Consider the following 13772-nt stretch of genomic DNA (forward strand, 5'->3'; position numbering starts at 1 on the left):
CCGAAACCTGACAAACTCGGAACTCAAAGCCCTGAAAAATTTGGAACTCAACAAAAATCTTACTATCAGACAAGCGGACAAGGGTGGTAGCCTAGTAATACAACACACCTCAGACTACATAAAAGAATCCACCCGTCTCCTGTCCGACTCTAGCACCTATCAGAAATTGAAAGAAGACCCTTTACCCGAGTACCAGAAAGCACTCAAAATATTGATTGACACTGCTTTCAATAACGGAGTAATCAATAAAAGAGAAAAATCATTTTAATTTCCTACAGTGTTTAGTACACCCTATTTTTATCACCTTCCCAAGATCCATAAATCCATTACTAATCCCCCTGGGCGTCCTATAGTAGCCAGCACTAATAGTTTTATTAATGGCCTGTCCAAATATATTGACTTTTTCCTTCAACCAATAGTCATGGAATTGCCATCGTTCATCAGGGACTCTAGTCACATTATAGAGGTTTTAAGCAAATATAGATGGCAATCAGGATACCATTGGGCATCATTGGATGTGTCGTCACTCTACACGTCCATCCCCCACAGAGTAGGTTTGTCTGCCCTTCAACACTTTTTATCATCAGATGCCCACATGAACTCCGTTCAGGCTAATTTTATTATTGATTGCACGGAATTCTGTTTACAACATAATTATTTTACCTTTTTAAATCAGTTTTACTTGCAAATAAACGGCACAGCTATGGGGGCAAATTTTGCTCCATGTTACGCTAATCTAACTATGGGCCTCTGGGAGAAAGAATTTATATGGTCAAACAACCCCTTTGCCCAACATATTGTCTTCTTTGGAAGATATATTGATGATATTATTTTAATCTGGGATGGTGCTCTTGACACGTTTTTACCTTTCGTACTGCATTGTAATTCCAACAAGTTTGGTTTATCATTCACTCACGTGTTTGATCCTATTAGTATAATTTTTTTAGACTTAGTTTTATCATTTGAGGGTGACACTATTCATACCACAAATCACACCAAACCCACCAGTGGTAACTCATATCTTCACTATTCAAGCTGTCACCACCCGGCATGGAAAAACAACATTCCGAGTGGCCAATTCCAGCGACTTAAAAGAAATTGTTCTAAACTCAATGATTATAAGGAATTGGGCACCGAATTGTCTGCCAAATTCTGTAAAAAAGGTTACCCCCCTACACTCATTAATGAGGCTTTCACCAAACATGGCAAAAACTCAGCCACTACAAAAACACGTGGCCATGACCAGTCAAACTCCGTTAGGTTTGTAACTGGTTATAATACGGCATATCGTAAGATTACCAAGATTATACGAAAACATTGGCACATTTTGCGACTTGATCCCCGTCTGGCACCCAGTCTTCCATCTGCTCCCCAGGTCACATTCAGAAAAGCCCGTACGCTCAAAAATATTCTAGCTCCCAGTAAACTGTCTATGTCCTCTCAAAACAAACAGGACATTTGTTCCTTTTTCGATAACAGAGTTGGTATTTACAAATGTAAAAAGAAAGGTTGCTTGACATGCCAATTTATCACCCATGGTAAATCAGAAATTACTGATCCGAAAGGGATCTCTTATGACATTCGACATTTTATTACTTGTGCCACAGATCATGTGGTTTATGTGCTCACATGTCCCTGTAAATTGATATATGTGGGCCGCACAATACGTCCTCTACGTAAACGCATTGGAGAACATAGAAGGCTCATAAAAGATGGATGTGACAAATACAGTGTCCCTAGGCATTTTCTTTGCCATCACAACAAGAATTTTAGTGTCCTAGAAGTGATGGCCATAGAACACATTCCCAAAGGAACCCTTACTGACAATGAGAGGTTAGCCCTCCTATGTAAAAGGGAAACCTTTTGGATCTATAAATTTGGATCTATGGTACCGAATGGCCTTAATGAGGACCTTGAAGTACATAGTATCATCTAAGTGGTAACTTAGGGTTCTCAATATATTCTATAATAAAACACACATCACTATTATTACATGATTATTATCTTTGATATTTTATACATTATTTTTCATATTTTATATATCTAATACCACTCTGTTTATTCGGTCCATAAGAGTAATTACTGAAATGTATTTATAATTTTTTTTTTCCTGTTTATTACCACATATATATATATATATTTTTTTTTAATATATATATATATATATGTATATTTTATTTTTTCATTATATTGTTTTATTATATATACCTATGCAAGTTTGTTTTATAAAATATGTATGTAGTTTTATTATATTTTATGAATATTATTAGCACCAATATAATGATAATTTTCCTATTCACTATTATAGATATGAATAGGATTATTGACAATCTTTCCCACCATTCCTGTGTTTTATTGCTGTCAGCAATGTTTTTGAGATGTGAACTCATCCAGCTGGCTAATGAAGCTTCATTAAGCAGCCTCCCCCCCCCCCCCATTTTTTTTTTTCCCCTTGATAATCTTGCACATGCCATTTTGACACAATTAAGCCCAAAAGGTTTTTAATATGGTCATATTTAGGTTTTAATCACACTTTGTTCCCGTCCTTATAATGTGTTTTCATATTTCAATTGCAATCTGATCCTGTTGTGAGACGAGCCGTCTGCTCTTGATTATCCCTTTGATTATCCCCTTGGTTGTTAAGCCGGCCCCTTCTGCCGTGCAGGTCTCCTATAAAATGGCCGATTGCTGGACTTTTCACAGACTTGACAAAGCGCATGCGCGCGAAACATGTTGTCCCAGCAACCGGCCTCTTCCTTCTAAAGCTGTGGCTACAGCAAGAGTTCCCCCCCTCCGTCTCTCCACATCGTGGTGACGTCATCCAGGACGCTGGGACGTCGGGTAAACGTGGTCCCTGCACTGACAGGCATTCTACTCCACTGCTTCCCTCTGAGCGGACGGGCCGTCCATCTTGGAACCTGGCTTCCTAAAGCCACAGGCTGGTTATTTATTATTGTTTTACCATATGACTTATTAAAGGCACACCTCCATACAAGGTGTATTATTTCTATCACAAAACTACACAGCGCCTGGCTCCTGTTCATACCTCCCACAAACCGATGTGTTTTTACTATGGCAGCAGTGAGTTTTTTCCCCACCAATCATAGTTGACATATACCATTCACTTATTTCCTTTGGGACACATCTGTGCGCTTTTATCCAGACCGTTCTCCCAGAACGAGAGAACTGCCTTGCGCTCATCATTGTACTATATGGCGGGCGGGAGGCGGTTAAAGCCATCCACTGAGCTGGCCATAACCAACTCTTGAGGGAATCTATTCCACATTTTCACAGCTGTCACTGTGAATAAACCTTTCCGTGTTTGGAGATTGTTTCTTTTCCTCCAGACGTAAAGCGTGCCCCCTTGTCCTTTGTGATGACCTCTGGGTGAATAGCTCTACACCGAGTTCACTATATGAACTACTGATGTATTTAAATTATTGTAGCATTAGAATTTGAAATTAGGCTTTGAAAAATGCCATTTGATTGAAGATTTTCACATGAGATGTATAGTCAAATGTACTGGCCAGTCACCATAGTTACATAGTCTGGCTGAAAAAAGACAAAAGTCCATCCAGTTCAACCTTTAAAAAAGTTATAATCCTATACCCACAGTGGATCCGGAGGAAGGCAAAAAAAACCCCCAGCAAAGCATGAACCAATTTGCTCCTGCAGGGAAAAAATTCCTTCCTGATCCCCCGAGAGGCAATTGGATATTCCCTGGATCAACTTTACCTATAAATATTATATCCAGTTATATTCTGTGTATCTAAGAAAGAATCCAGGCCTTTTTTAAAGCAATCCACTGAGCTGGCTAGAACCAAATCTTGAGGGAGTCTATTCCACATTTTCACAGCTCTCACTGTGAAGAAACCTTTCCGTGTTTGGAGATTTCATTTTTCTTTTCCTCCAGACTTAAAGGGTGCCCCCTTGTCCTCTGTGAGGACCTCAGGGTGAATAGCTCTACACCGAGTTCACTATATGAACCACTGATGTATTTATACATGTTGATCATATCCCCCCTTAATCTCCTCTTCTCAATTCCTCTAATCTTTCCTCATAGCTGAGCTCCTCCATGCCTCTTATCAGTTTGGTTGCCCTTCTCTGTACTTTCTCCAGTTCCTCAATGTTCTTTTTGTGAATTGGTGCACAAAACTGCTCTGCATATTCCAGATGACGTTTTACTAATGATTTGTACAGGGGTAAAATATCTCTCTCTCTGGAGTCTATACCTCTTTTAATACATGAGAGGATTTTGCTCACTTTAGAAACTGCAGCTTGGCATTGCATGCCATTATTAAGCTTGTGATCTACCAGAACTCACAGATTCTTCTCCACCAGTGATTCCCCCAGTTGCACTCGCCCTAGTATGTATGATGCATGCAAATTTTTAGCTCCCAAGTGCTAACCCTAACATTTATCAACATTAAACCTCATTTCCCACGTAGTTGCCCAATTAAACAGTGCATTGAGGTCAGCTTGTAAGTTGATGACATCCTGTAAGTTGAAGACATCCCATAGCCGCAGCCACACACCCCCCCCCCCCTCTTTCTGATAGATTATCCAGAGAGAAGTCGATCCATACGGTCAAATGTGAGAACAGCTCCCACACAGCCGCATCGTTCATTCACAGACTTCCATGTATGAATGAACTGAAAGTCCGACAGCCGCTGTGCAGCCGTGGTAGTTCATTGAAGCTTCCTCTCAGAATATCTGCTTGCTTGTACATCCCATTCGACAAGCAGATATTCTGACAGGTCTGCAGGAGAGCTGCATGGCATCAGCAATCTACTGATCGCTGGTGCAATGCTTTCCAGGCTGCTGTAGGCAAAAATAATAAATGCACATTTTTTTTACCTGCAAACAAAATGTGCATTTATTATTGTCTAAAAGGTGAATTTCTCCTTTAAGCTCTAAAGGGAAAAACATCACCTCTGCTTTGGCCCATTCATTCCACCAGATTGTTCGGTACTTCCTGGGCACTCCAACACCAAGCCTCTGTTTCTCAGTTTTGTGAGGCCAATCTTCTCTGGCTGCAGCTTTCAGCTGCAACGTTCATGCAGCAGTAATCTGAAGTTAGATTTGGTGTCGCTTGTTCGCAGAGTTTTGTCTCCCTAGTAGTTGCCCACCCAGGGGCGGACTGACAACTCATGGGGCCCCTGGGCAATAGGGGATCATGGGGCCCCTGTGTCCTTGCCCAAACTCAAAAAAGCCTATGAAAAAGGTACTAGGGGCATCTCATGGGGCCCCCTACTGACCCTGGGCCCTCGGGCAGTGCCTGAGTTTCCAAATGGTCAGTCCGCCCCTGTGCCCACCCCTTTCATTGACTGCTTGGGGACTTCCCAGCGTTTGAGTATTTACCCCATGACTTGTACTGTGCGATTGAGAGAAAAAGGAATTTTGACTTACCTGTAAATTCCATATCGTGGAGTACAGTACAAGACACAGGCCACCCTCCCTTTTTGTTCTGGGTCACTCTACATTACTTTCTACAAAACTGAGGACTCATGAGTGTGGTTGGGTTATAAAGGGCATGTCCTTAAAAGCTTGTCATTGTCCAGTCACCTAAAGGTACCAGCCTATAACCCAGGGTCAATGAATATCCAGCCTTAGTCCTGTACTCCAAGAAATGGAATTTACTGATAAGACACAATTTCTTTTTCTTCATTTAACCCCTTTACTGCCACTTTGGAAGGAGATATGGCAGAACAGAATCACTTACAACTGGCCAGCTCTGTGTCCCTTATATCAGCTGCATTCTCTTCTGCTAAGAGAAATGTCACCTAGATCTTATTATATAGACCTTATTACTAAGGAACAGTTGTGATCACAATCTGCAGTGAGCAGCACACTGTGTGATTTTACAGGCAGAGGATTAGGGAGTTATTTACTTTTATTGTTTCCCCTGCCATTTTGTCTGTTACGTTTATTGGCTGAAGATGTGGTATTTGCGTCACACCTCTCGAATGACGCATCCCTGCCTTCCTTTTCCACTGAAAATTTGCAAGGCATTGCTGCATTCCTGCAGACAGCCTACAGAAAACTCATAACACCGTTCAAGGTGATGGCTGTTCCCTTGTCCCTGAGCAATGTGATTTGACCCCGCTCCCTTATGTGACTCTAGCTCCCATGCAGCAGGTAGACTATCTTTTTTTTTTTTTTTACCAATTAACCTGTTTTTTATTCCTAACAATGTCCAACAAAAAACTCAAGAAAAGCTCCAAAATAAATTTACAAAACTAATTTGGAAATTGCTTTATTCTCTCATCTCACCATTTCCTCCTCTTCTACTCCACATATATACAATACATTATTACATCTTGTTAAAACTTCTCCAAAATGTCCAGACAATGCCCAATCGCTGTACTCTTCTCTATTGGCGAGCTTCATGTTCATGTAGCCATCCATATAGACCAGTTATCTCCTATATTACATATCCCACTTCAGTTTCACCAATACGAACTTGCCAGTAAGTTAAAGAATGCTTTTTGGGTTTAGTGGCAAACTAATTTTGCCAGTGAAGCTGCGGCTGATCTACAGACCAGTGGCTTGTCTGACAAAAGCAAATTTTTCTGATACTGTGTCTGAAATCTTTGGGAAAACATTTGGTACTTCTAGAGTCTTCAGTTTCCAGAAACCAGAAACTTTGCACATGCTCTGTCCCCCCTGACCCTGTTCAGGAATCAGAATCAGAAATTCCTTTACATTTTTAAGGAAAGTATTGAGAACCCTGATTTTGTAGCAGAGACTGCAGAGGATTTTCCTTCAGTCCTTTGCATTTTATAAGGTATAAGCTATGGCCTTACACCAAATGTTTTCTATTGTGGACATTAATTGGCAAGAAGTGAACTAATCTTTGCCTAACAGCACCTGTCTCTCCACAAGCCTGACAAGCCCTTTTGGTCACTATGGTGGAGATTTACTAAGAGCTTATTCACATGTGTGGTGCAGATTGAAGCTCCGGTTTTACAGCTAATTGGCACAGTAGTTGTTTAGACGTTCAGGTTTACATTAGGATCAGGACAGGTTCAGGTCAGGATTTTATCCTGTTCACACATGTGCAGTTTAGAAATGGTCCCCTTAGAAGGCATTAGTCTGTAATCTGCACCAGAACTGGACTGCACTGTTCAGAAATCATATAGGACTCCCTTTCCATCTGTACTGAATCCGCACTGCCAGTGCACCAGACATATGTGAACAGGCACCATAGGAAGCAATGTCATTTCACATGTCATGAGAATTTGATGCAGATTAAACCTCATCCAATCCGCATATATTATTATTATACAGGATTTATATAGTGCCAACAGTTTGCTCAGCGCTTTACAATATAATGGGAGACAATACTGTTCAATACAAGAGGGATAGGAGGGCCCTGCTCCTTGGAGCTTACAATCTTACCATCCATATATGGGAACTGGCACTAAAACTGGTGCACTCAGAATCGGGTGCAGCTGTGCTTGGTAGCCAATCCACTTCTATTGTCAGCTTGTTCAATTAAGCTTTGACAATAAAACCTGGAAGCGGACAGCCATATCCAAATTATCAAACTGTCGCTATCTGAACAAGACAAATGTGCACAGACCAAAGACCTGTCTTTGCAGACTCTTCTCTTTTTGGCTAGGTTTACACTGCTGTGATCCAATTTTGATCTTATTTTCAGTATGATTATGTAGTGCAAATTGGATGCAACTAGGGTGTAGTTTGCAGATAAAATTTATTGGCTTTGCAAAACAAATTCTGAAAGGAACTCAACACAATTAACAAAAAAATGTGAATGGGGACCATTGAAAGCAATGTGATTTCCACTGTCATTATTATACATTATTATACAGTATTTATAAAGCGCCAATAGTTTACTCAGCGCTGTACATTACAAAGGGGGACAGAACATGTGACAGAACAATAACAATACAATGCAAAACACGAGTGGATCGAGGGCCCTGCTCATTCGAGATTACAATCTAGGAGGGAGGGCATGGTGGCACAGGAGGAGAAAGCTGTGGGGGATGGAGTGGTAGGAAGAGTGGAGGAGGTCGGCAAGTTAGCAGTGGGTGGGGTAGGCTTCCCTGAAGAGGTGGATTTTCAGGGTGCGTCTAAAGGAGAGGAGAGTAGGTGATAATCTGATGGGTTGGGGCAGGGAGTTCCAGAGGATGGGTGACACCCTGGAGAAGTCCTGGAGGCGGGCATGGGAGGAGGAGACCAGGGAACTAGAGAGAAGGAGGTCTTGTGAGGAGTGGAGTGTGCGTGCTGTCATGCAATTTAGTGCGATTCAAGTCCCATCTTAATTCAGTGTGAACAGAGCCTTAGAACATTTGGAGTTGGTGCTCTCAGCTTTGTTTTGTGTTGATCCTCTAGGGAATGTAGGGAAAGAACATCATTCTACCATAAATCAGCCACGACCAGGTGTTCCTCACAAGAGTTCTGACAGAGGAGTGGAAAGAATTCTCAGAAGAGCTGTCCAAGAGCCAAGGACCACTTGTGGAGAGCTTCAGAAATACCTGGAATTAGCAGGTAGAATTGTTTCAAAGAAAACAATAAGTAATGCACTCAACCACTGTGGCATGTATGCACGCTGACCACACAAGACTCCATTGCTGAAGAAAAAGAATGTTGAAGCTCATTTAAAGTTTACTGAAAACATTTAGACAAGCTTGTGATATACTGTGAAAATATGGTCTGGTCAGATGAGACCAAAATTGAACTCCGTGGATGCCATAATACAAACCATGTTTGGAGGTCAGATGGCACTGCACATCACCCCAAAAAGACCATACCAACAGTGAAAATTGGAGGTGGGAACATCATAGTGTGGAGCCGTTTTTTTAGCATACGGTACTGGTAAACTTCCTGTGATGAAAGGAAGGATGAATGGAAAAATGTGCCAAAACATTCTTGATAAAAATCTACTGCCATCTACCAGGATGATGAAGATGGAACAAGGGTGGACATTTCAGCAAGACAATGATCCCAAAAACAAAACCAAGGAAACTCTCAATTAATTTCAAATAAAGAAAATAAAGCTGCTAGAATGGTCCAGCCAATCACCTGACTTGAATCCAATAGAAACTATATGGAATGAACTAAAGATCTATGCTTCAAAGAATTAAGGATGTTCTAAAGGCAAAAGGGGGTTCAACCCAGTATTAGCAAGGTGTACCTAATAAAGTGGCTGGTGAATGTATATATTTATTTAAAGGCTATTATTATTATTATTACATCAAGTTTATATAGCGCCAAAGGGTTTGCTCAGCGCTGTACAATAGGGGGGACAATACATGGCACAGTACAACAAAAACAGACAGCGTACGGGGGGTAAGAGGGCCCTACTCTTTCAAGCTTACAATCTAGGAGGGAGGGGGTAGTGGAACAATAGGAAGTGGCTGAGGGGAATGAAGCGGTGGGAGGAATGAGGGAGAATGGCCATTAGGTGAGGGTGGGGTAGGCTTCCCTGAAGAGATGGGTTTTGAGGGAGCGCCTGAATGTGGGGAGGGAAGGCAGTCGGATGGATTGGGGCAGTGAGTTCCAGAGGATAGGGGAGGACCTGGAGAAGTTCTGCAGTCGTGCATGGGAGGAGGAGACCAGGGAGCAGGATAGAAGGAGGTCCTGTGAGGAGCGAAGGGTACGGGTAGGGTGGTACTTGGGGATTAGGTTGGTGAGGTAGTCAGGGGCAGTGTTATAAACGGCTTTGTAGGCCAGGATTAGAAGTTTTTAAATTTGATGCGTTGGGCAATCGGGAGCCAGTGGAGGGAGAGGCAGAGGGGGGTGGCAGAGGTGGAGCGGGTGGTGAGGTGGATGAGTCTGGCCGCTGAGTTCAGGATGGTCTGGAGCGGGGAGAGCCTGCACTTGGGTAGGCCAGTGAGAAGAGAGTTGTAGTAGTCAAGGCGTGAGATGATGAGGGAGTGTACAAGAAGTTTGGTGGTGTCTGGGGTGAGGAAGGCAGGTATCTTGGCAATATTGCGGAGATGGAGCCTGCAGGTGTTTGTAAGTGATTTGACATGAGGCAGGAAGGAGAGGTTCGAGTCAAGAATGACGCCAAGGACTTTGGCTTGCGGGGCGGGAATGATAGTGGTGTTGGTGGTGGTGATGGATAGGATGGGGGGGAGGGGGGGTGTGGGCAGGGGGAAAGACGAGGAGTTCGGTTTTGGAGAGGTTAAGCTTGAGGAAATGGAGCGACATCCAGTCTGAGATGTCGTTTAGGAGGTGAGTGATGCGGGCGGAGATAGTGGGGGTGAGGAGAGGGGTGGAGAGGTAAATTTGGGTGTCGTCAGCATAGAGGTGATAATTGAAGCCATGGGAGTGTATGAGTGTGCCCAGGGAGGAGGTGTAGATGGAGAAGAGAAGGGGTCCAAGGACAGAGCCTTGGGGGACCCCAACAGAGAGGGGGAGGGAGGGGGAGGTGGCGCCATTGTAGGTGACGCTGAAGGAGCGTCGGGATAGATAGGATGAGAACCAGGAGAGAGCGGTATCTCTGATGCCAAGGGAGAGTAGTTTATTAAGGAGGAGGGGGTGGTCGACTGTGTCGAAGGCCGCAGAGAGGTCCAGGAGAAGGACAGAGTAGTCGCCCTTGGCTTTGGCGTTTAGTAGGTCGTTAGTGATTTTGAGGAGGGCAGTTTCGGTGGAGTGTAGGGGACGGAAGCCAGACTGTAATGGGTCAAGGAGGTTATTGTCAATAAGGTGAGCGCTTAGGCGATCGTAGACTATGCGCTCAAGGAGCTTGGAGGTGAGTGGCAGCAGGGAGATGGGTCTGAGGTTGTTGGGGTCTGCGGGATCCAGGGAGGGCTTTTTGAGGATGGGGGTGATATGTGCGTGCTTTAGGGGGGAGGGGAATGCGCCAGTAGAGAGGGAGAGATTGAAGATGTGGGTGAGGGAGCGGATGAGGGAAGAGGGGGGTGACCAGAGGAGTTGAGAGGGGATAGGGTCCAGGGGGCAGGTAAAGGCTAGCAAACTTAGACTGTAATGACTGCCTTGCACCAACTTCAGGCATAAGGAGTGTGTCACGGTCTGGGTCAGGTTCAGAGACCAGTTGCTACAGCAGTGTAAGGCTTACCTGAAACCAGCAGGGTTGGTACAGCAGCGGATCACCCTGGGAATGATGCAGGCTCACCTGAGGTGCGGGGTCTAAGTAATAACTGGTTTTCCCCAGAGCTCCTAATGGTGGAGATGGATTTGGCTGTGTGCTAATACCAGGTCACAGATCTCAGGATCACCCCACCAGGTAATGAACAAGCTGGAAACCAAAAGCGGATCAAACAGATTAGGGATCAAACAGAAGCGGAGTCAGTCACAAGCCAAGGGTCAGTCACAAATGGTAGTAGATAGGATGAGGTAGAATCGTAGTCAGTAGCAAGCCAAAGGTCGGTAACGAAGATGTAGACAGCAGCAGGAACGGTAAGCGGGATATTGGCTGGGAAGGCACAATAATCTGGCAAGGAGGAAGTGTATGGGCATGGCTTTCATAGGAAGTTCATGGGAGGAGCAAGGAGTTCAAGGTTCAAGACAAACAGGGCTAAGGCAGGATCATCCAAAGAATTGTCAAGGGAGCTGTCCAACATTCCAGGTGACTCAGCGAGAAGAAACATTGCCTCTCACCGCAGAAGGCCCAGGTTCAATCCCAGGCTCTGACAGTACTCCTCTCCTCACAGGACATCTCCTGGACGTCTTAGGACCAGACTTGTGGGGAAACCTCTGGTGGAATTCTCTTGTTAGTCTAGGAGCATGAACATTTTCCTCAGGCTCCGAAGAATTTTCCTCTTGCCCATATCCTTCCCATTGGACAAGATATTGCAATTTTCCTCTAAACATCCTAGAGTCAAGAATCTTCTCCACCACATATTCTTCTTCACCCTGTACCTCAACAGGTTGAGGAGGTAGAAGAATTCTTCCAGAGAAAGGATTTTCATGAAATGGTTTGAAAAGTGATACATGAAAAACAGGGTGAATCTTCATACTGTCAGGAAGTTTTAAGCGAAAGGTGACTGGGTTGATCTGAGCAGAAATCTGGAAAGGTCCCACGAACTTTTGGCCCAACTTTGCAGATGGAACATGAACCTTCAGATTTTTGGTAGATAGCCAAACCTTGTCGCCCACATGAAAGGTAGGAAGTGATCTGCGATGACTATCGGCAGCCCATTTATAACATTCCTGAGCTTCCCCCAAGGTCTCGATCAACTTCGCCTGAATCTCCTGCAATGTAGTTAATCTGTTGGCAACAGCAGGAATTTGAGTTGTGATAGGGAGATCAGGAATGAAAACTGGATGATACCCCGTATTGAGGAAAAAGGGGCTTTGGGAGGTGGAGCTATGTTTAGCATTGGTATAGGCAAACTCTGTCGTAGGTAGATAGTCCACCCAGTCATCCTGAAGATAACTGACAAAACATTGAAGGTACTGTTCCAAAGTTTGATTGGTCCTTTCGGTCTGACCATTGGACTGTGAATGGAAAGCAGAGGACAGGTTAACAGTTACCCCTAAAGCTGAACAAAAGCTTTTCCAAAATTTTGATGTAAATTGTACACCTCTATGAGATACCACATCATCAGGGATTCCATGTAATTTAAAAACTTCTCGAACCATCAGCTCCGCAGTCTGTTCAGCAGACGGTACCCCCTTAACAGGTGAGAAATTAGCCATTTTAGTAAGGCGGTCGACAACTACCAAGATTGTAGTCAAATTACCTCCCTCAAGAGAAATGACTACTAAGTCCATAGAAATTGACCCCCAAGGTCTTGATGGTACAGGAAGTGTCTGGAGCAACCCCAAAGGAGAAGCTCGGGGTGTCTTATGACGTGCGCACATCAGACAAGAGGCCACGTAGCGTTTGATACCCTTCTTGTAACTAGGCCACCAGAAGGAACGTGACAGAAGGTCATCTGTTTTTGAGATCCCAAAATGTCCCGCCAGTTTGGTTTCGTGAACTAATTTGAGGACTTCCACCCGAGCCAACTCAGGTACATAGAGGCGATGTGCTAGAGTCCAAAAGCCGTTCTTGTACTCAAGGTTTATGTCCCTAGGAGGATCCCTGAGAAGTGGGTCATTCTCATACCCCTCTTTGAGAAGACTCGAGAAGGTCTTTGCACTTGTGGCCCCTAGGAAGTTCTTTTGAGTTAGAATTGAACATTCAGAGTTGCCCTCTTGGGGAGGCTCACACAGCATCCTTGATAAGGCATCGGCCTTACCATTCCTCAATCCAGGTCGATATTATATTACAAAATTGAACCTGGAAAAGAATAAAGACCAACGTGCTTGTCTAGAAGACAATCTCTTGGCCGAACGAATAAATTCCAGATTTTTATGGTCAGTGAGAACAGTTAGAGGATGATTAGCCCCTTCTAGCAGATGCCTCCATTCAGAAAAGGCTTCCATAATTGCCAGTAGCTCTTTATTCCCAATGTCGTAATTTCTTTCGACTGAGGACATCGAACGGGAAAAGTAGGCACAAGGATGAAGCTGCATCTTTTCATCACTTCGCTGAGTCAGGATCGCTCCCACGGCAGAATTGGAAGCATCCACTTCCACTATAAAGGGTAGTTCAGGATTGGGATGTACCAAAATTGGTGCAGAAGTGAAAAGAGTTTTCAGCTTTTCAAACGCAGCTTGTGCCTCAGAGGTCCACACGAAGGGTACCCCTTTCTTTGTAAGCTATGTGATTGGAGCTATCACTCTAGAAAAGTTTCTTATAAATTTTCTGTAGAAGTTGGCAAACCCGACGAAACGTTGAATCTCCTTAACATTTCCAGGTGCTGACCAATCTACCACTGCTTTGATTTTTT

General features: G+C 43.8%; 1 protein-coding gene and 1 pseudogene across 1 annotated transcript in view; one reads left to right on the plus strand and one right to left on the minus strand.

Annotated features, from left to right (window-relative positions):
* SPIDR (scaffold protein involved in DNA repair) overlaps positions 1–13772 on the plus strand; it is a 770885-nt gene that overhangs the window by 369467 nt on the left and 387646 nt on the right. The window lies entirely within an intron of this gene.
* Positions 6257–12633, minus strand: LOC149461315 (small nuclear ribonucleoprotein F pseudogene; annotated as a pseudogene).

Source organism: Staurois parvus, unplaced genomic scaffold (genome assembly GCF_062004578.1).
Source record: "Staurois parvus isolate SC_StPar_1 unplaced genomic scaffold, SC_StPar_1.0 ptg000205l, whole genome shotgun sequence".
NCBI lineage: Eukaryota > Metazoa > Chordata > Amphibia > Anura > Ranidae > Staurois > Staurois parvus.